General features: G+C 46.7%; 1 protein-coding gene across 3 annotated transcripts in view; it reads right to left on the minus strand.

Annotated features, from left to right (window-relative positions):
• Nucleotides 1–22,130, minus strand: part of LOC126577829 (calbindin-32) — a 56,871-nt gene extending 34,741 nt beyond the window's left edge. For all 3 annotated transcript variants that reach the window (XR_007608360.1, XM_050239788.1, XM_050239787.1), the window contains exons 1-2: nt 21,571–22,130; nt 1,439–1,491 (exon numbers count right to left, since the gene is read on the minus strand). The gene's annotated coding sequence lies outside the window, so the exon portion shown is untranslated. The remainder of the gene's footprint in view (nt 1–1,438; nt 1,492–21,570) is intronic.
• Between the last annotated feature and the right edge of the window lie 749 nt (nt 22,131–22,879).

Genomic DNA, 22,879 nt, shown 5'->3' on the forward strand with positions numbered 1-22,879 from the left:
TCTAAAGCCTCAATCGAGCGCCGCCAGTGCTCTCAACGCGCAGAGTCCTTGGCGAGGTTTATGGCGACTGATGGAATCTACCGGCAGACGCCAGCAGACGTCGATAATTCAATAATAAACCGTATTCCCCTGCATCTGCTACGTGTTTCGGCCTTTCTTATCACGTTCCGGCACTTGAGTTTGGACAGTTTTAGGGCTGTTTTGAGTGGGAAAAAATCAATTTCCTTTCGGTATCCGTGCTTCGCTGTTCGCGCTGGTCCCACCGCGGTTGCCAGCCAGTCGAAGTGTCTTTTGCAAAGATTTGTTTGAAAAAGGTTCTCACGGCAAACAAAGCAAAAACCCGAAAAAAAGGGACTCACAACATCGTTCAGCGCACGGATTTGGTCGAAGCAAAATGCGCAACAAAAAAAAAACACAGCACAAGTCCCTTCACCATTAGAGCTGGAGAATGCCGGTGAAAAAGTAAAATTAACTATTTAATTAGATTTTCTCTTCACTCCATTGACTGCCAACCTTTCGCGCCGGGAGTGGACGGTTGGGTTCCATCACGTACTGACACTAATGAAACCGGACCGGGTGCTCGGTGACTGCGTCGGTAGTGATGGCGGAGGAATTTGGCATTTTGCTCCATTCCACGGCACCGATCGATTGTGGGTGGCGCTCTAGCTGTCCAAAATCATCGGCAACAGTGCACTCGTTACTCTGGCCAACTGGCGCAAGCTTCTGGCTCTTGTGTCCAGGGGAGGGCGTAAGGGAACGGGTGCAGTGAAGTGATTTGCTCGTATCGAGCAGCAGGTTTGATAAGCTCCAGTTTAAGGTTTCCATGGCGCTTTCGGCATCTCTCTCACGGTCTCTCTCTCTCAGGTACGAAATGAACCAGAAAAATTCCGGCGAGTATTGGATTGAGCTGATAATCTAATCAGGCGGAAGTGGTTTACGTGTTTCATGAGTTATAGGATGAAATGAGGAGCGATGGAGTGGAATGAATTTGAGCAAATCGAGAGGGAAGTAAGAAAAGTATGTTGAAATTATATTTTTCAAACAAAAAGTCTGTCAAGCACCAAATGCGAATTATGTGTATGATTATTGCATCTTATTTGATGTTTAGAATAATTCTTGTTTACTTTGTCACATATTTTTTGATAAATTAATCAGGATAGTGCAGTCTAGTGTCCACAAAGAAAAAAATTTAAAAGAAGCATTTGTTCAACCACTTCCACTTTTTGCTGTGCTGCAATCCTAGTCAAATAGCAAACACAGCTTCCTCTTCGTAAGTTCCTTTGTCCCTCGCAGACAGCTGCATGCAAAGAGATGGCAACAGATGTTGCCTTCTCCAAAGGTTCAAACCATTCGTGCAACGCACCGGTACATTTGATGTTTAAGCGAACCGGTTTTTGCTTCCAGAATAAAGTGAAGCCATTTGGAAAGTAATACTTACCACAGAATATCCTCTTCTTTTGGATCCTCTAGGAAGCGAGATGAAAAATCTTTCTGTAAAAGAGAATTTTAGAAAAAAAGGTCGTCAGTATGATTCTGTGCCGTCTTACAATTCTTCAGAATGCTCCGCGTGTACTGTAACCTCACTGTAACACCTCTTTTACCTCCTTTCAGTTAAAGCCCTACATGCCACTCCAAGATCGACAAAAAAGTGAAATATTTCCAACATGATACAGCTCGTTGCTTCAAGCGGTGCCAGTTTCCCAACACCCCACCCCATCAGTGCACCCTCAGGAATAAGCTTGATGAAGGTAATTTAGCATTTCACCCGCGATAACAACAGACCCTTACCGACCGCTATCGGCTGCACACGTCCCAAAGCCACGTAACGGCAGCGCATTTGGTGCGCATTTCGAGTTAGCAAAGTCAAACTTCCTGGCGAATCCCGCGAATGCGAACCAAGGGCAAGGCAGCCAACGCCACGAATGGTGAAACTTTTAATAGATAAACCACAGAAGCAAAGGGCAAGGAGTGTTTTTTCGGGACCTACAAAGTTGCTCCGTTGCTCGGATTCCCGCCGTTCAACAACGGGGATTCACGGAATAGACACTAGGATCTCTCTGTGGTTGTTGCTCTCGTCACAACCACTACCAGAGCGCACACCAAACACAACAAATGGTATTGGTGATCTCTCTCTCGCTCTCGATGGTAACGGAACCGGAAACTGCTGGTACTGCGCCGTGACACCAAGGAAACCGCACCCTTGCAGAATGTCTGGGACCGAATGCTCACCCAGATTGGTCGTGAAAAATGCAAATAAACCATGGCTCACCTCCCCCGGACCGGCCGCGAAGATTTATTTGCATTGAGTCGTCAAATTTTCCACTAAATTGCGCCGCGCGCGAATCTACGTCTGTCGGTGGACCGGTCGGTGCTAAAGCGAAAACTAACTGAGCGGAAAACTTTTATTTTGACTTTTCACGAGCGGCTTTATGATGCTGGGCAGCCACAGCATCGTCCCCCCCGGGGTAAACGTTATTGTCATTCCGGCAGGCCAGGAAACAGTCAATTGTTGGGTTGACATAAAGTCGCTCCACAAAATGATGAAGCACCAGCAAGTTACCAGTCGAGGAGTGCAGGCTTATCGGACAACAAATTTCCAAGTATTCATCTCATAAATTTCGCTCCATCATATGCCACGCTTGTCATACATTTTCCTTCGATTTTCCAATTACAATCAGCGTCAGAACCGCGTTGAGCACACACGACGCTCAAATTGAACCATCCGGACCACCGGAGATAACCATAATTCGTTCATTTATTAATTTATTTCCACGCCTTCGCAGGAGCCCTTCCTGTCCCACCGATGTCGCGTGTTTCACTGTTCCGAAGCGTTAAAACATCCACACATCTGCTCGACATCCGAGCTTGATACGGCTTTAGCCCAGGCACGTGCACAACATTTGCATGTTTTTTCGCGCGATTTTTTTGCGATTTTCCGTCGAGGCGTTTTCGGACGCGCCTCGGTAGGATCGGCAAACACAACCGACATTCGAAAAGGGCTGGCATGTGGGTAAGGAGGATGAGGAAGATGGGATGTGATGGGAAAATACATTTTAAACTCGGCACCGTCCCGGGGAGGTAAAGTTTAATCATAAAATATGGTGTTGCCGGTTAGCCGGAGCTGGCGATGATGAGAACGATGACGATGCCGTACGGGACCGGGGAGAGACGACTCAGTCGGTACTGAGTGCGCCGATCAAAGCCACGGGCGCTACAATTTTTATGCAGAGAATGTTTTATTACAAAACCTACCTCTTACCAGTGTTCAGCGCGACCTCAAACCGTTTGCGGGCAGCCAGCCAGACTGGCAGAAAGGCAAGCAGGGGATGAAAGACAAATTACGCGTTTTATTACAGATTATCGTGGGCTTGGGCATGTGAGCAGGCTGCCACGGTGGGAAAAAGGCTGCTGCTAGCCTTTGATGAATGGTGGTTGCGATGCAACTTCAAACGCAAAATGTTTATTGCATTTTCGGGTTGAAATTTGTTTCCCCTTTCCGTGGGATTCGACAGGCAGCAAGCACCCGGATGAAAGTGCGCGCTCGCTGCACTTAACTTTTAATCTAATAATTGTCTCATTCGAGCAAAGCGCTCCACCGTTTAAAGGGTAAAAGGTCGCTTGCAGTCACCTTCTTCCGATTGAAATCTGTAGCTATAAAGGAAATTGAATTGCACGACGATTTTACCGCAGTACCACAGGCAATTAGACGGTTCGTTCATTTCATTCTCTTCAAGTTTATGGTCACCCATTTGCCGGGAAGCTCTAACAGCCACACCCGCTCCCCATGACAGCAACCCTTCTTGGAGCGTGTTTTAACAATCGATTGTAATTACTGCGGATGAGCTCCACTTGGCATCCCGGCACGTCCCGGCAAGGCATCTAGATAACATCAAATTGTAATGGCTGTACCACTGGAACAGCAACTCTAGTGCTGCTGCTACTGGTGCTGATGATCAAGCCTGCCTAATGCTGGCGAATACAACGCCACCACCCAAATGGTGAGGTTAAGATGAAACCCAATCATTAGCCCAAGATTACTGCTCTTCATCGTGCCGGTCGTGGGTGCTAGCTGCGTCCTAGTGTTGCTGTGTCAGTGTGCGGGGTGCGTTTGCTTGCGAAGCAAACATAATCAGAAAGAGCAACAAAGTTTAATTACAACGTATGTTTTCATTTCGAGGATTTTGACAGTTTTCAACGACCCTTCTCAATCGGATAGACACTGTCGTGAAAGGGAGGAGTGAGGGAGTAGCAGGACGATGGACGATGTTGACGGTGGTTTGTAGAGAAGCCACTCCTCATCGACCCATCGATGAGCTCTCTAATTAGTGAAACGACAAGTCTCTTGTAAAGTGAAATAATTCCGTCATTCCGCCTTCGCAAAAAGCTCTACGCTCACACGCTCTGGTGGTCTTCACGGTGCTTATCATTCCATCCGCAGCTCATCATATGGTTGCTGTCCGATGCGCCCGAACGTACGCATGGCAACAGTACAACACCACTTTGTCCCCAGGTCAGAGGACACTTCAATTAAACCTGGTTCAACATACTCCCCGTAGGTCCGCCTGTTCAAGGACATCTCGCCGGATCCATCTCACGCACCGGTACACATTAAACCCTCCCTAAGCCTTCGGGCTAACGTCTGGTTCAGCCAACCGGCAGGATCGCACCAGAGCAGTCCGGCGAAATACCGCACCACCGAGTGCCGAGTGCCGGGGATGAACAGGAGCATCAACGTCTGTTCAATTGTCATTTAACGCTGGTGCTGGTGCAAATATAGCCAATGGTCATGCGGTACCATGCGGTGTTTATGTTTTACGGGTTGGTGGATCCAATCACAGCCACAGGCCGTGGCTTGTGATCGGTGATTGAAAAGAGATAACCAGGATATTTTTTTATTTGCTCCGATGGTTGTTCCGGTAATTGTTTTTTATCAATAGATTGGTCATTTGGAGTCCTTTTATTCATTTTGTGCAGTGTATCGTTTTAATGCTTCCATGCATCGTGTTGATTAAGCGAATGTGTACAGTACTTGATGATAAAAGGTAAAGCTTTAGTGTGTAATTGAATCAGCAAATGAACAGCCGTTTAAGCATACATGTTATAAATAAAAACAAGTTATTATGTTTGTTTGTGCGCGCATCACTCCAAATCTACCACGCCGATCTTCACCAAACTTGGCACAAAGATAGCTTATCAACCCAGATGATAGCATCGTGGGTCCTTTTTTCAGGATTCCCCTCCCTACTCCCTCCTTCCAAATACCAACAGGATGATGGTCATATTAAATCAACCTGTTGGTTTAAAGTTTTTTCACAGTAATTGAGGCTAAATTTAATCCAAAAACAAAGAGAAAGAGAGAGACAGAGACAGAGACAGAGTGAAAGAGAGAGAGAGAGAGAGAGAGAGAGAGAGAAAGAAATGGAAAGAAAAGAGCAGTACATCTAATGAAATGAAAGATGAGTTTGGACATGGAGAGCATAACTTTCCAGTTAGCAACAAGAATTCAATTGGCGCCGATGTTTAACACAACATATCGGATCTAGTATTACCGTTAAATTTTTGTTTTAACGAAGATAACTTTCATTACTTGCACATTGCCCAAATGGGGGATTTGTCATGAGTTAACGGTGGAGTGGCTGCTGTTTATGATCATAAATTATCAAAGTCAATTAATCATTTTTACTCTTCTTATTTTTATGGTCAGTATCTTCTATAAGCGGCATGCTCTCAAGATAAAACTCATTTAAATTTAAACTCAAAATAAATTTTAGAAAAACTGATAATGTGTAACATCATGTGTTGAAATAGAATGTTCGACAATGAGAAAAAAAAGGGCGAAGACAAATTATTATAATAAAAAGCTTTACTAAACTTGATAAATTAATTTTACCAAATCGTTGAAGAAAAATATAATCTACCGGAAAGAATATTCACTTCTGCTACCAATTCCATGGCTCACACCAAACATTTCAGCGACGCCAACCGATTCCACTGGTGCTTCACACTTTCGCTCCCGCGTAACAGCAGGATCCTGTTGCACTGGTTTCGTGCATGCTGGCCAGGAGTTTGTAACGCGATTATATGCCCAAGTCACGCAAATGTCCATCGCGACTGGTACACGATGCCCAAGAACGGGGAGCTCGGGGAACCCCTCCTAGCTGGCTTGAAAGGCTGTCAATTGTGTCAATTGCTCTGTGCAGTTGTTGAATTCGCGTGCAAACGGCTCTCCGGCACTGTAGGCAGCGATGAAAGGACATTCAGCAGAAGCAACGCCAGCACGCAGTCGACGCCACTTCCGCAGTCTGATGTGTCCGCACATGATTTCCATTCCCCCCCTCTTTTTTGCCAGGTCCTTCACGTATTCGCCCGACCAGAGTGTTCGCATAGAAGCACCGCCAAGAATGAAGCGCAGTCACGTGATGCCGCACTGTACCAGGCACTACGCTCATGGGCTCTGCCATTTATCATTTTGACAGCTTACAGTGAAAGCAAATGTGGGGAGGGTGATAAGGGAGGTGCAAGACGACTCGACGACAAGCTTCCCCACGCTTGTCGTGCTAATGGGAGCAGCAATTCATTTTGAATTAAACTGTGTTCCCAGAGAGAGCTTTTGGTACGGATTCCCCTCGGAGTTGCAGCTGCATGAATGTTGCGGTGCACCCGGCGTGCACGTACGCAGCGTTCTAGTGTTTCCGAGTTCTGGGAGAGTGTGAACACGATGCGCACTAGGATTGCACATCCTTGGTGGTGCACCGGTTGCAGCTGCTAATGCACCGAGCGGTAATGATTATGTTGTAAACGGTGGGTGCGAACAACACCAACCAAGGCAATTTTATTGCCTCTTGGTGACAGCAAATGCCACATAAACATGCCTGACGGAGTGTCCCTTCCTTTTGGTGCCCTACTTTTAGTGCACTAGCATCGGTGCATTGGTCTTGTAACAGTTTTTATTTTATTCTCTTTTCCTGAAAACCATACCAATGCTCTTTTGATTACAGCTCAGCATGCATTCAACGAAAAGAAAATGAATTTCTCCCTGTCCATCGCAAAAACCCTCGCGAGCTATTCATTCCGAATATATTGTCATTAAAAGCATACCGAGAAGCTGTGCCTTTCAGCAAAATCCCGCGAACCCACTAACGACAAACGAGGATTACGGACACAAGTTCCAAGTTCGTTCCATTTCGCACATCAATTGTCCAAAGTTGGAACATTCATACACTTCTGCCCGGGGGGGGGGGTCCCGTTATCGAGTGCAACCGATGTCACCGCGTCGGTCACACAGAGGTCCCAGGGTCTCATAATAAATCCCCTAATGAGCTTACCGAAAGCACACAGGCACCGCTGCTCGACAGCAAGAGAAAATGATTATTTTCAACGCGCAGCGAATCAACGCCCAAGAGGGAAAATGCGAGAACGGGAAAATTGAAAATCGAAATCTGCGAACGCTGTTGTTCCTCGGTTCCACGTTGGCATTCTGAACGGGTGGATTATGTCGGTGGAAACCCACACAAGTACCACGGTGGGGCAGAATGAAACAGAATTGGATTTAATCGCAATTTTATGCGATTGATAAAAAAACAGGCAGACGACCCTGGTGGTTGTGTTCGATTTGAATACACTCAAAGACAAATACACTCAAAGCACCGTGGTCTTCAGTCTCAATCCACAGAGCAGGTAAAGTAAAAGCAAAAGAAACGTAGAATATTGATTTGAAGTACACTGTTGGGACAGAGAAAAGCATCGTCAGGCAGGACACCGCAAACATTCGTCCTTCGGTGTGGCTTCAACATGGCCTTTCACCTTGACAAACCACCGGACCGGAGGCGAGTTGCTTCTAGCGGACCATAAAAATTGAGAGGCAAAAAAACTGGGAAGCAATGGCGGCGCAAATAAACTTGTTTCTTGCCAACACGACAACGAGGATGGCGACTCTGTGGAAAAGGATTTGCAGAGCATAAAATCTGCACCCACTGCATACTACAGACACTCCTTGCTCTGCACTTCTGCTTCAAAGCAGAGCTGGCACAGAAAAAAAACGAGCTTCCACCAGAAGATTTATGTTTCTATTTTGCATCGTTTCACTCTCTCTCTCTCTCGGACCATCAAAGCGAGTGCATTTGACCGGTAGCATAAGTCGTTGGATTGCCAGTCAAGGTCCCACCGTCCATGTAAGCCTCGTTTCCGGTGGCCCCAAAAAACACACACAGACACAAAACAAACGACGATAGCAATGGGCGAACAAATAGACGAACGGTAGCCACATGCAACCAGCTCACTGTCACGGTTCCGGTGGTGGATGCTTTTGCGCTTGCCGAATGAAGAGCATTACTAGCCAGTGGTCTTGTAAGTAATGCATGACGTGGAACCTTCTGGCTGTCCGTTGGAGTTGGTGCAAATCATAAAATTTGCCCACCCATCCGCTGTGCTGTGTCACTAAAACGTCGACGGAAAATGGTGGTCGTGTGGAATGTGATAAAAAGGTACCGACGGCAACCGAGAAGAACTCGCTGCACGCGGGGCGACGGCGGCGCTCCGTTGTTTGCCGACCCGCCGGAACACCGGAATGGGTCTGTAAAATTTATGGCCCCGGAGGTGCAGCAGAAAACCGACAACCGGTGTAAAGCTTCGGTGCTACCGCTAAATGATCGCCATTGAAGGCAGCCGTACTCGCTGTTGCCTGGGGATGGGATGGGAAAGAAATAACGTACAATCGTTCACATTCCTAAGAACGATCTGCTGATCGTTAAAACAGCGTTCGACACAAACGGCCACGTTGGGTTTGTAAAACAAATAAAAAGGGAAAGGATTACAGAAAGCACACAACGAATGGGCCACGGTAATTGATGATCGTTCGATTACTTCCGTGGCCGCTGGGATGCTAGACTTGCCGCGCGGGCGCGTCCTTACCCAGACTGACCGGAAGCTGAGTGACATGATTTATTTTCATCGATTCTGCTGAAAAGGATCTGTGAAAGGTCCGGACCGGACAAAAAGGATTTCGTCTCGATCCCATTTTCAACACGTGCGCTGGTGGTAGTGAACGAGACCGTGGACCAAGGATGTGGCAACCCGTAGAAAGGGTGGTTTTTTTTCGGTAAGAACTAACAACATAATTTTGATTACCATTACGATAAATCTTTGCCGCGGGTTGAGTGTTCATGCTGGAGCAGCAACAGCACGTGGCGACGTTGAAAGAAGGATGGCGATGGGGATCCATCGCATGTTCGGTTACTTATTGCTTTCTTCTGCCCGGATGTTGCACGTGTTAATGATGGCAGGGGAAAGTGGTGTTCGAATGAAGCATTAGAGAAACTTTTTCCGAAAGGATGTTCCTCTCGGATTTCGGTTTGGATTGGATTGGTAAGTTGCATCTGAGAACGTGCTTTATGTTTTGTTCGATCAATGTACCGTCTCTTTACTTATGAAAAAGTCTAGTGAAGTCTATCCTCTGGCTAACTTAGTCTTCATTTTACCAATAGAGACTCAAATAATCTCGAAGAATGCAATAATAATTCAAAAACAATATTATTAGCAGCAGGTAAATGATTTAAGTTGAAAGTTCTAAAAGCAAATCATCGAAAAACTTAAGTTTGTTTGTTACAAATGAAAAAAATAACTGAAGTAAAACCATAAGAGTTAGTCTGGTAAATATCGAATACAGCTTTCCAAACAGAAGCAATCAGATCTTTTAACCTCAAAAGGACACAATTTTATTGAAGTTAAATATTTATACAGGGTGCGCCATCATGATGTTTCCTATTTTAAAGTTGAATAACTCTGTCATTTTTCAACCGATTTGGACAAGTAGGTCAGTTTCTGAAACGTCATTCTATGCCATTTTAGTAATGTATCACTTCACGACAAAAGAGCGGACAGAAATTGTCACACTTTACATTGAAAATAATCGGTCAATAGTGGAAATTGCAATCATGCAATAGATGATGGTTTCCTCCTTCGCCGCATATCACGGCGCTGGGCTTTTTTCTGTGAGTTTGTTTGAAATATAAGGTGTATGCTAACAAAACGAAGACTATGAAACAACTTACAGCAAATATTGGAGCTGAAAATGCCAAAATAACTCCCTAAATGTTGTCAATGTAAAATGCCTAAAAAAGAGCCTATTTTTTGTATGTCGAATGAAGGCGGTCATTTGATCGATATCATATTTTGAGTATGGTACAATAAATGGCATAGAATAACCTAAATAAAACTGGTTGATTTTATAAAATCGGTTGAAAAATGACAGAGTTATTCAACTTTAAAATAGGAAACATCCTGATGGCGCACCCTGTACGAAGTATCAACAGTCACTTTATCATCTACTCTGTACTGAATCTACAATCTCTATCCAGGAGAGCACAAAATCAAAAGTTACTTTTTACAAAAGGCTTCCCGCACTGTCAGCGATCCAATGTCACCCATTTTCCAATCTAAAATCTACCTTACAGAGGTGGTTCAGATTCACAATCCTTGAAAGCATGGTCCTAGCTCTCCGCTTCTCTCTCTCCCTGTTAACGATTGCTATCAATTGTTTTCCATTTCGAAGATTACAGCACTACCTCGGCCTCTCGACGACGCACTGAACTGAACTGAGCTGGCAAATCAAGAATCGAAATCACACCCGACACTAGAAATTGCTACACAGCAATGTCGCCGATTTCGGTGCAGATCAAAAGACTAGAAGACACATCCTTCCGCACGATTCCCATTCCCAGCGCCGTTCCAATTCGGGGCGCTAATTTAGTCCATAAAATTACCATCCAATTCATCCGCCAATCGCGATGCGAACCCCCCCCTAATCGACGATATCTGCCGAACCAGTCAGCGAACTAGAAGCATCACATTTCTCACCTCATCGGGGTGCCGTGCGAAACGTGGAGCTGAAGTCACATCGAGCAGAAGACCAACTCTCGGTCTCGGGTTCGCCTTCGCGAAAGCTTCCACCAGCACGGTCCAATTGTTGCTGAGTAATGGAATGCCGGTTACTTCCTGTCTCGAACCCTTCCCATCCTGCCTTAAGTTGGCGTCCATTTTTGGCCTTCGATGTCGACGTGCTTAGAAAACGCGACAAGTGCCCGAACGGAATGTTTTGCTGACTCGTGGAATCGTTCGCCACATCGCCAGATGGATCGTGCATGATCGATAGCGGGCGAGAGTGGTGGTTACGGAATTCGAACAGATAGTCAGCCGTCACAATCGCCTCCTGCACCGATGACGGATCTTACCGACGGTGAATTCGCCATTTCCGGGGAATCGTTTTGCGATTGATCGATGGCACAATTTCGCGCCGAATTCCGGCCGGAAGGAAGGAAACGATTTTTCATAATCGAACACCCTGGCTGGTGCTTCGGAGTTCGGATGTTCGGAGTGTGCTGCGACAAGGCAGGGTAATTGAAACGATCCGCACATCGGGCTGGTGGTCCTGATCCGCTTAACGAACCTGTCAACCTGTTCGTTAACCTGTGCCTTTTCATGCAACGCAGACGCAACATTCGGTCGCCTTCCCCTTGATGGCTGATTGAAAAGAACGAAACTGACCTCGGCAGGGACTTGGGCCAGCTCTATTAATGGCAGCACGTGACGTAATTGAGTGAAAGTGGGGACCGCATGTCCTGTCCTCATTATGTGCCGAATCACAAAAGATCCCGCGGATTGCCGCTGACAGGCGAGTGTGTGCCATGCTCTCTGTCTTCGCTCCTCCATTCTTTCCCCTTTGCGGGCGGTGGGAAAGGACCTTACCATCTGCATCAATCTTCGTCACGCTGGGTTGATAATACGAGCAAATGATAGGGGAGGTGGGCGAATGGGTGAGCATAATATGCTTCCCATTTGGCGTATTATAACGTCATCCAATAACATGAGCCCATGAGCAATATACCGCCATAGAGGCGACCAGGGCAGCCGGATGGCTGGATTAATTGTCACACGCATTTGGGACAGGACACACCCGAAATGGAGCCGTCAACAAGCGAGTGAATTGAAATGCGAGCTGCCCAGCTTAACGTGCCTCTCTCTTTGGGGGGGGACTACAATTTGTCAGACGATTGTTTGTTAAGCTATGATGCTAATTGAAGTGATGCGAGATGGAATGGCAAAAAAGTGAGTTAATGGGAGGGCCCCTCGGTGTACTTTTAATGCGTATTTGGTGATCTACCGCTACACAAGCTTACAGGACGTAGCTTTCGCAGCGAGATAGTCGTTTCTGGATGATGGGAGAATAGTTCACATCAATAATCTGTTAACTATACTATAGTTTTGAAGAGAATTTTGCTAAATTCAAAAAGAAATTGAACATTCCTTTACAAACCAACCTTAATTTTTATAAAAAAAATCTCGCTTCAATCAATCCAACAAAACATCTTCATGAATTCATTTTACTTCACTTCAAACCGAATCCCGGCTGGAATATTTATTCCGAAACTTTACTCGAACTTTCATCGATTTCCCTTCATTGCTCCTTATTGATTGAATTCATTGAAGCTCGGCCATGCATAATTCTACTCAGGACCGGTCAAAAGTTTCCTCCTGCAACTGGTTCAAGTGTGGAAACTACAGAAACGAACCTTCGGTACGGCATGACGTCTTCATCAAACTCGCACACGAACGGACACTGGCGTGAGGATGAAAATAGAAATGACCCAGCATGGCGAATGGCAGTGACAGTGACCTCGTGGCGGTGGAGCAGAAGCAGCGGAAAACTATCAATAAAATCCAAACCCCCCGGGGGGAAGGCAGGCTCCGTTGCTTTCTGACCACTCTCAACAGGCCACCGTACGGTAGGTATGTTTAATGAAAACCCCAGCCCAAGCTTGCATCCATGGTAAGTCGTGAATGTTTTACGCAGAATTGGATGCCCAGTACGAGCAGCAAACGGTGCCGCACTCCTTCTTCTCCCTCTTCAACGCTTTTGCATCCGTTGACTCACGCATCGGGATTTGTTTGCAAAACTCAATGTGCCTGAAGGGAGTACACCGTGCGATACGTACAATGCTCAAACGCATGTGACGACTGGTGGATTGAATAACTCACTCGCAGCCCTACCAGTTCGCACACATTCTCCCCCATTTTGTGATGCCTTCCGTTGGCACCTCGTACAAACGCATCGCGTGTGTCCATTATAGTCTCTGATAGCTGGCTGGTAGTGTAGTTCGCATCGCTCTTTGGGGGAGTGAAATATGTTTCCAATTATATGCTGCTCCGAAGCACAAAAGGCAGCAGCAGCAGCGGACTTGTGCGCCGTCAGGTCCCTAGCTGGCAATCAAATTTAACCAACTCAGCATGCATCGGGTTCGTTTGCATGAGATGATTTCCAGATCCTCGCATTTTCCTTTTCATAGACAACGACGCTGAACGTCGGTGGTACCAGCTGCACAAGCGTTCACTGCACTGCACGTGAAGGATGCTTGCTGTGCGAGATTGAAAATCGGTTGGTATGAAAATGGAGCAAAGGACTCACATACCAGCGTGCACACACAGGTGCAGGATTGTGATTGCATTGTGATAACAAAAGGAACGCAAGCAAGGAACAGAAATGCTGCTGCAGAAAAGCAATCCAACCACGATGGAGGCGCCAGTACTTTTCGGCGTTCGCAAGCAATCCCCGTTCGCTGCCTTCTTCGACGATGGATTGAATTTTCAACAAAAATGTGTTCCAATCATGCTCAACCACAGAAGCGATGCAATATGTCATCAGATTAATTCGTCATCGAAGAGTGCCCGGCACCAGATGCCAATTCAAATCGACACAAACGACACCTCGAGGTCTACCCTCTGACACAATTATGCCAGAATTGGCACACCCCCCCGAAATGCTTGATATTAAAATTCGCACTGAACGAGGTACAATATAGTCAATTAATAAGCTGTCAAACGGGAGAGCTGGGTGGGAACCGCGTACAATTTATGCCGACCTTAATTACAGGCAACCCCATGGAGGGGCGCATGTAATGTCGCGTTCCGAGGTCACACCCTTCTCCATCGCACGCTGGTACGCTCCGAACTGTGAACAACGCGGTGCGCGGAATTTATTCATTTCTTCATCGAACCGAACATGACCATGTTTCGCGTGACCCTCGATCCCTTCCATCCCTGCAAAATGGTCCGTGCGCACACGGCGCTTTCCGCGAAAGGTGACCTCCGTTTGCTCCGGTGGTGACGCACAGACCAGGGAGCAGAAGCAGAAAGCGCCCAGGAGCGAGCAGCAAAATTGGTGGCGAATCGAAAATTTATTACCAATATTGTCGCTCGCCACCGTTTCGTTATGGCGGCCAATGGGAGAGCGTTTTTGTTTTTCTTTTGTATCGTTTCGCTGCTCACGCGTTAGAAGTTCTGGTCCGTCGCGTTCGGTATGCAAACTAGGCAGAGGACGACGAGGCACCGGATGAACCGACCATCAAAAACGACCTGTTCGAGCGTGGATGCGGAAATTGCAAGGGAGTAAAAGGAGGGAAAGGAAGAGCGAAAAATAAATATACATGACCAGGGACAAGACGGCAGTACTTTTACTTCGAGAAAAAAAAGAAAACAAGAAAATTCCTCAACCAACCATTTCATATCCGTCCTAACCGCCACCGCATAAACACACATACCAGCCTCTTGTTTTATGCGAATTCACCTCGGCCATGTCGAATTCCCAGGCTGGGCACGAGCCAGAGGAGAGCGGAGCATCGGTAATGAAACCTCATCGAACGAAGAACGCTTATTGTTTTGACTATGGTGGAAAAAAACTCCCAAATTTCCTTCCCACCTCGGCAGTTTGTGTTCAAGGACACGGGGTGGTGGGGGTGGAAAAATCGAAACATTTCTGGCCATCACGGGGGCCATTGCTACAGGTGCTTACTGGAGAAAGCATGAGAGAGAGAACATGTGAGAGATTGCGTGTTGAATTGTAAATGTTTTGTGATGGTATTAGCCACTCCGGCTGGCCACGGGAAAAGGACACACGACAGGGCTAGCTAAGCATTCCAAAAATAGAATTAAAAAACCTACGCGCCCTCACCGACAGCAACAACCGAGTCCCGTGGCGAATTAACTCCACCGGAGTCGTTGTCGTTTCTCACGGCAAATTATTCAAAAACCATCCACATTCCCCAAAGACCAGCTCATGGCGTTTGGTTTAATTGTTTGATAAAAGTGACGGAACACACCTTCCATCGACCAGGCGCCTATATCAGCGAGCGAGTCGCATGTAATCACACCTCACAACACGCGCCGCCTTGATGAACTCGCTCGACACTCTGCTCTCTCTCTCTGTTTCGCTGCCTGTGTGTGTTCCGGGGAAAGGCAAAATCGATATCCTGATAATTTGACGTGAAGCTCCACGAACTCCAGCAGGTCCAACCGCACGAACGAAGGACGCGGAAAAGAAGAAGAGACACAACGCTTTCTTCCTTCGTCAGTCTGCCAGTCATGATTATTCCCCAGCCAGCCGTGCTTGGCTTTCAAGCTAGGTTGGTGAAGAAGGGAGTAGAGAGTGGGAAGAGAATCGGAAGAGATCATTCCGGTCGCAGCGCCGGATAGAGCCGTCCGTCCTGTCGACGACGACGACGACGATGAGGAGACGATGAGCATAAAATTATGGGATGGAAAGGGACACCAGCCAACCGACACAGTAACAGACACACTCTCACAAGCCAAAGCAACAGCACGTCCTTGAATGAAGGACTCGCCGGACGGTCATGTTGAGGAAGAGGACAACTCCGACCGCAAGCAGTGCAGCGAGAGGTAGTGGAGGCGCACGGATGCAAAAGGATGCTATTGTTATGTAATGATAGTGGCAATGAGCCAAGAGTCGTTGCCAGACTCACAACCCAACCATCCCTCCACCGCTTTCGTGATGAGAAGTGTGCGGAACGGAGAGAGGCATGGCACCGAGAGTGAGTGAATGTTGTGTCGAAAAGAGACAAGTGAAGGTTGAAACAAAAGGACGAAATTCCTTAAAAAGAACCAAACCAAGAAAAACACCAAAAAAATCGAAAGCAAATCAAATGACGGAAAACATTCTGCGGAGATGAATAAAGATGAACGATCCCGGTAGATGCGCTCTCGTTTGATGGATCCTCAAATGCAAATGCTTTGCTCGATGTTTTCCACCGAGCTACACTCGGATTTTCGCTTTTATTTTTGAAGGAATGCAAATTGAAAATGGAAATACCAATTTGGTGGGTTTGGATTAGAAGGAGAACCCATCGCACCAGAACCGCAACCGTGAACCATCGTACGAGATTGTTTTCCACGAAACCAGCACAATGTCTTTTTGGAAAAGATTGTTGATTCAAATCGGCTGAGTAGAACAGCACCAACGCACTGAAGACGAGTGGCAGACCATGTCGATGAATCATAAATGCGGATAAACGCACCACAACTCGCCGACGATAAAGAAGGTGTCTCGTTTTACGTTGCCCAGTTGATTCTGGCAGGGTCTGTTGATTCTCAACCATCATCACCTCACGTTCTCGAGTGACAAGGCATAATTGGTAACATATGTTCGTCCCAGAACAGAAACTCTAGCTATCTCCACCGCTGCTGGTCGGTTCGGTTAGTAACTCCGCAAATCAACAGCTACCACTAGCCCCTTGGCCTGCTAATCGATAATCGGCCTGGCTTCGATCGGTCGCATCGTCAGTGCATCGGGGAGCGGTGCTGGGGTGGGAAAAGGGGAGAAAAGAAAAGACAAATAATCAACTGACCCAGTCCCCTTTCGACAGAATCGAAACACTGCTCGACGACGACAACGGCCCACGCCGATGAGCGAATGTTTTATGAGCTGGGCCGGTGCTGAAAGGCATTGCTACGCAAAACCGCAAATCGATTGAAATTCAATCATTGATTGGAGTGTGCGGAGGTAAATGGTGGTGCTCTGGTGGTCAGTTTTCAGTTGGAGTTCGATTACCGAGCGCTTTCTCGTACAACCGCATCTAGCGTACGAGATATTAAAGCTGATGAGTGAGTTGGTAATCAGGTGTTGTGAAAATATTTCAAGGAATACATTAAATTAGTTAAAGAACCTTAAGTAGATTCAAAGAATTCAAAAGATATGTCCTGAATATAGAAAATAAATCTTTTAAAAATAAAAAATGGATCATATTATACAAGAACATACTCAATCGATTCTAATTGAGATTCTTCTTTAAACCTTCAATGCACTGTGAAAGTTTTCTTTAAAAACAATCAGTTCAAAAATGTAATGCCATTTCCCGGCAACAGTTTCACTCCGAAAAAATGGAACCGCTTCTCTCTCTCTCACTCACTGTCTTTTGTACACTATAAACACCTCCACTGGACAACGAAGGCGAAGGCCATCTCCGTCAGACCAGCCCCGGATACCTCATCCCATATGGTCAATGTAATGGGATATGTATCGCTGTCACATAAACAATCCCAACCGAGCGTAAACGATTGTTTACGCTGAGCGGCAACCTCAGCGCTCGCACGCTCCAGAAATTCGCCACAAATCGCGGTGCGGATCTTCTTGGAAAACACCCACCACCTACGCCACGCCGCGCCATGTGAGGTGACTTCACGCTGACTGTCATCTATCCATCTCGGTTAGGCGGAACCGTCAAATGGATGAGAGGAGCGTAAACTTGTCGGCCGCACGGTTTTAGGTTGGATTTTAATTGAGATGCAACCGTGCCTCGCTTTTAGCGCAAATGGAACCATTTCAAAGCCGGCCTGGACTGACGAGCCGACAATCGGAATGGACCGGACCGGAAGTGATGATGTTATTTCCGCCCCTGGGACTCATCGATGGATTTATGATGTTTAGTTGTTGGTTCCAGAATCAAAACGGATTGGCACCGAGATTAATATGCTCATCGCTTGATGGCCTAGGATCGCGAATCAATTTGCGAACGAATTCACGCGTGGTCAAGCCATTTTCTTCTCCTTTTTCTGTTCTTGCTTGCATGATCGTGGATAATTTATTTGGCTAACAAACCATGGATCAACAGTGGCAGATCGCGCTGGATGGTGAACGCTGGATTCGATTTATCGAAATGACAGCCACATGCGTTCCGAGGGGGAAAGATGAATCGAATCACCAACGCCGACACACAGGCACATCCGGGTGAGCTGGCTTGGTTTGTAATAATTTGAAATATTTATTTGGATTAGACAACCCCCCAGCAACTGGCCATGCTTGTTAACCGCGAATCAACAGCGCTGGACCACGGTTACCGCGGTGGTTTTAATTTCCATCTCCAGCACAGCAGCACATTTCCCCTATGCCAGCCTTACTTCCTAATACACAATCCGCGAGAGCAAATCTGCGGAGTGTGGCGAGAAGGTTTTGTTTGTGCGGATTTTTTATTCATTTTCGCGACCCCATGAGGTTGGCCACCTCTTTTGATAATAAATTTACAAAGGTCGTCCCCCGTGCAACTCCCATCGCCGGCACCCCAAGAGAAGTGGTGAAGAGAGGAACGGGGAGCGGGGCGGGGCGGGTAGAATAAATTTAAATTTTTATCACTTCCGTCGGCAAACGAACCGCACCTTGCCGATGGCTGCGAGCGGTTGTGTCAGAGATCAAATACAAAATTCATCACCTTCGATCGGATGAGATTGCGTAAGGTGTTTGCGGTGGTAGGGTGGGATTGGGGAGAGGACAAGGATCAGTACAAGGACCCGGTCTCGCGGGACAATTGCCGAACGTTGTTACCGAGAAATCGGTGGAAAATTCTATCAGTGAAAAAGTTTTGCAAAACATCACTCTCTTGGCTACGGATATTTATTTCAAAAACAATCACTTCACAGTTTCATAAGTTTAATGGTTGTTCTGTGTAGAAAGAGGCCTCTATGGTGAAGCTGCTATCAAAAAGTGTATAAAATCAACGCAAAAAAGATAGCTTAATGAATCAAGTTTATACATTATTGTACCCTGGAGTACCATGCGTGAATATTCCATCACATAATGTTCTTTTACCGACCATGTTCTTCTGTAATGTCAGCAGATTCAAACTTATTTAGATTAATACTTCGCTATAGCACCACAATCATCAGGAATGTATTTTCTACAACAAGTGCTATTAAACTATCCCTGTTATTTATAGATTCATTGCCACTAATCTAATGAAATTACCATCCAATACCAATCGATCATTGCGAATGGAATGCCATTTCCATACCAACTGCTAGACCGCAGCATCGCCCAGTAGCCGTTCAGTTGATTATCGTTTATCACTAAAACCACCGAGTTCAATCAGTTGTGTCAACACCAGTCGCTTGTGGTAACAAATCACGCCACCGACAGAATCCCTAACCCATTACAGCTTGATAATTACCCAGCCACAAACCCGTCGGACCGATTCACCGGAATCACAGAAACAACATGCGAGGCCAACACTCCTTTGATTAACTTCGACTGCTCTTGCGATCAGTTTCCAAGCGGGAAATCGAAAGAGTGAACATTGCAATGCCATACATTCGCAGTTTATGAGTCGTTGATCAGCACCTCGCGTGCAATAATCATCAATTATGGGGCCCATTATCGATTGGACAATGGTACGCACCCGGCTGCATGTAAAACCAACCCAGACAGGCCAGATACAGGCCCGTTCCACATGGATCTAATCGGTAAACCGGCGCACCGGTATCACATGTGGTTGGCATCTAAGCGTGCGTGGAGCACTCCACCAGCGTAGCCCCCGGGGGAAGGGAAAACACTCGCATAAATAAATGGAGGCGACGAAAGAAGCGTACCATTTTGGTGGAACAAAAAATCATAAAACTTTCTGTTCGGTGTAGCGTGAGAGCGAAAGAGAATGGCAATGGGATGGTAGGTCTTGGCGCGTGTGACCGCCATGCCACACGATACGCCACCGTACGTATCGTATTTGTGGTCGAGTTTTTTTGTTTTTTGCATACCACCCACCACGCTGCTTCGTACTTTCTCGTGGCTGATTTTCACCTCACCAATCAACAGCACGCAACTGTTCGCGTTGGTTGGACCAGAGCACGAGGCCACGGGTCTTGTCAATTTGGGTTTTCGGTCAAACGACAATTAGAGGCTGGCGTCATCGTCGTCGTGGTCTTCGAATTACTGTCCTGTCCTGCAATGCCATACGTTTCATTCGATACTAATCAAACCGCACGGACCTCCTGCTAACAGTGGAAAGCCAATCTTGCCAGACCAGCCCCGTGATGACAAATGAATGACCGAGTCGAATGAAAGCATTGCCGGAGGTGTGAAGACACAGCATAAAGAGCGTGTTTGTGCTGACGAAGAAGATCGCCCGACGGTGTCCCAGCCGCGGCATCCCCCTTTTTCGTTGCCATTCAACCCCGAAATGCTTGTTGATGTTTTGTTACACTGATTGGAGCTTTCCATCTTCTCCAGGGCCCTCCTCCCCGCCGGCTCACTAATGCCACTTTCCGTCGCCAATTGGTTAATGAATAGTTTTGTCCGAGAGCTTCTGCTTGCAATTTACATCTGCTCCGTCAGATAACAACTTCTGGACGTGGTACAATGTCGTCTTGGAAAAGCAACGAGCAGATCCATTAGCAGTGACTAGGGTTCAATGGAAGGACGTTGTATTTACAAGTCTTTTTTCACAAAACCTTCTTTTTCAAGTCACCGTTTATGTTTGGTTTTTACTAAATAATACACAGAAGTGAATAAAATTTGCCATACTTGTTTGCGTTCTGTCATTATCTTGTAGTAAATTTCATTATTTTGTAGTTTAGTTGTAGTAAAGTTAATCACAGTTTTCAGTCAACAGTTAACTCATTTGTGAAGTAAAGAATTTCATAGAATTAAATCTGTTAGAATCTATTAAATATAGAATAGGACATCTAATTTTTTGAGCAGCATTTTGAACAGTAGCTCCATTAGAAGAATTAGAAAAGAAAGTAAGCAAGAAACTATTTTAGATCTTGATTTGGGGACAGTGGCTATCTCCTTTCTGTTATTGAAATTCAATTTGAACTTCTTAGTATGATTAATCACTATCTTCAAAAGTCTTTCAAATAAATACACAATTTCCTTATCATAAAACTATCAAGTCCGAACGAACGACTTGATGATACCGAAAAAGGATAATCGAGGAATCTCTGCTCGATTATGTCTTCCACAAACAGTTCCACAATAACCAGTGCTCCATCAAAAACAGGAATCCAAGAAAGAAGACGATCCTACTTCCTTTCTCGCAAAAAAAAACGGCAACAAAACTAAACGAACCATCCCAACAGAAACAGCGGGGTGCAAATAGAAATTTTATTGATCCCGATGTCCTTTTCCCTCCGCCATTGCCATTCCCCATTTCGCTGGCAACCTGTAGCGAGAGCGAACGAACTGATAACGAGGAGCCTGACTGACTGCGTCCCAGTTCAGTGATAATGATACCGATTACGATTATAACGCCGTCCGTCCGTCCGTCCGTCCGTCTGTCGCTGTCTGCCGCTGTCTCTGTGTTTGTGTGCCATTAGGTCTGCAAATGGTGGTAGTTTGCCCGCGTTATGCCGGCCGGAGATGCCGTCCCGTTAGAAAAGGGTCAACATGATGATGATTGACACAAGGCAGTCGCCAGTTTCTAGCGGGTTGTTTCTAGTGCGCAGTCTGGTGCCACTTACCCGGTAGTCTACGGGTCCTCGTCCTTCGATCCGACACGATGGAAACCACAACGCAACGCAACGCAATCAGCCGTCGGATGAAACTCTGAGCTGCACTAACGGTGGAAACCGCTGCTGTAGGCCGTAACACCAAACAACATCCAGAAACTCACACGCCTCGTCAACCACGTTCTCGCTCTCTCGCTCGCTCTCTCTCTCTCGTTCTGTCACGATGAAACCTCGGCGGAAAGTGGAAACCCCCCAAAAGTGGCACTAAATCTCACACACCGAAACGCACGCCGGATACACGGGAACACACACGGGAAGCAGCGTGGCGCTCTAACACCTGCCGCACCTGTACTACTACCAGCTACCGACCCCACCAGACCACCCACCCAACATCGATCGAACGATGGAGCTGGAGGCGAAGGAAGACGTCGTTCCGCAGCTCACGTGAAACAACTCTGACTGGGTGGCTCTGACTGACTTTGACTATGGGCAGGAGAACTGAACTGAAGAAGCTGCAGCACGTGACCGAACAAGGAAGCCACCCCCAAAGTCACAACCGAATCGTTCGGCGTTCGAACTCGTTCTGCACTCCGAGCGCACCCGTACCGAGCGTATTAAATGGGAAATGGGGTCCCGTGTTCGGCAAACAGGACGAGGTTCGGTACATGGGGGAAAAAACCGGAAGTAGCCGAAAGCTTACCGAGCGGATTGTTTTGACAGCGGACTGTCGCAGCAATCGGCATCCATCGGTTGTAGTCGTCGGTTTGTCGTCCCATGCGGTGAGTTCGCTAACATCTGTTTTAGCGCTTTTCGCGCTCTCGGTCGCGTTCGCTTTCGCATTCGTTCGTTCGTTTGTGGTTCGTCCATTTTCACGGTCGATCCCACCCTCAAGAGGGATCGCACGCACACGCCTGTAGCAGCTATCGTACACTGGCTGGTTTAGTTCCCAGGTGTTGGTGCTCTGTTGTCCTTTCCGTGATGGGTTTGTGGTTCCGGATTTCATTCATAACCAAGCACGCTGATGTGTGCTAGGTGTGTACGTATGAGTGATGAACACGAGCCAGGAGAACATAAACAAACTTTACTTAATCACTTCTGGGATGGAAACGCACATTCACCAACGCCAGTATATCCTTTTTGGGTGCTTGGTCTGCAAGGTGTTTGCTGTGTTAGTGATCACTGCGGGGTGTTTTGGGGCCACGCCATGGAGCCTGCGATTGCTCTCGATTAATAAGTATCGCAGTGAGGAAGGTAGTGAAAACGTGTCATCATCTTGATCGTAGCTCTTCTAAGGGGGTGGAAACTTAATTTATTGGTATTT

The sequence above is a fragment of the Anopheles aquasalis genome, chromosome 3, assembly GCF_943734665.1.
Source record: "Anopheles aquasalis chromosome 3, idAnoAquaMG_Q_19, whole genome shotgun sequence".
NCBI lineage: Eukaryota > Metazoa > Arthropoda > Insecta > Diptera > Culicidae > Anopheles > Anopheles aquasalis.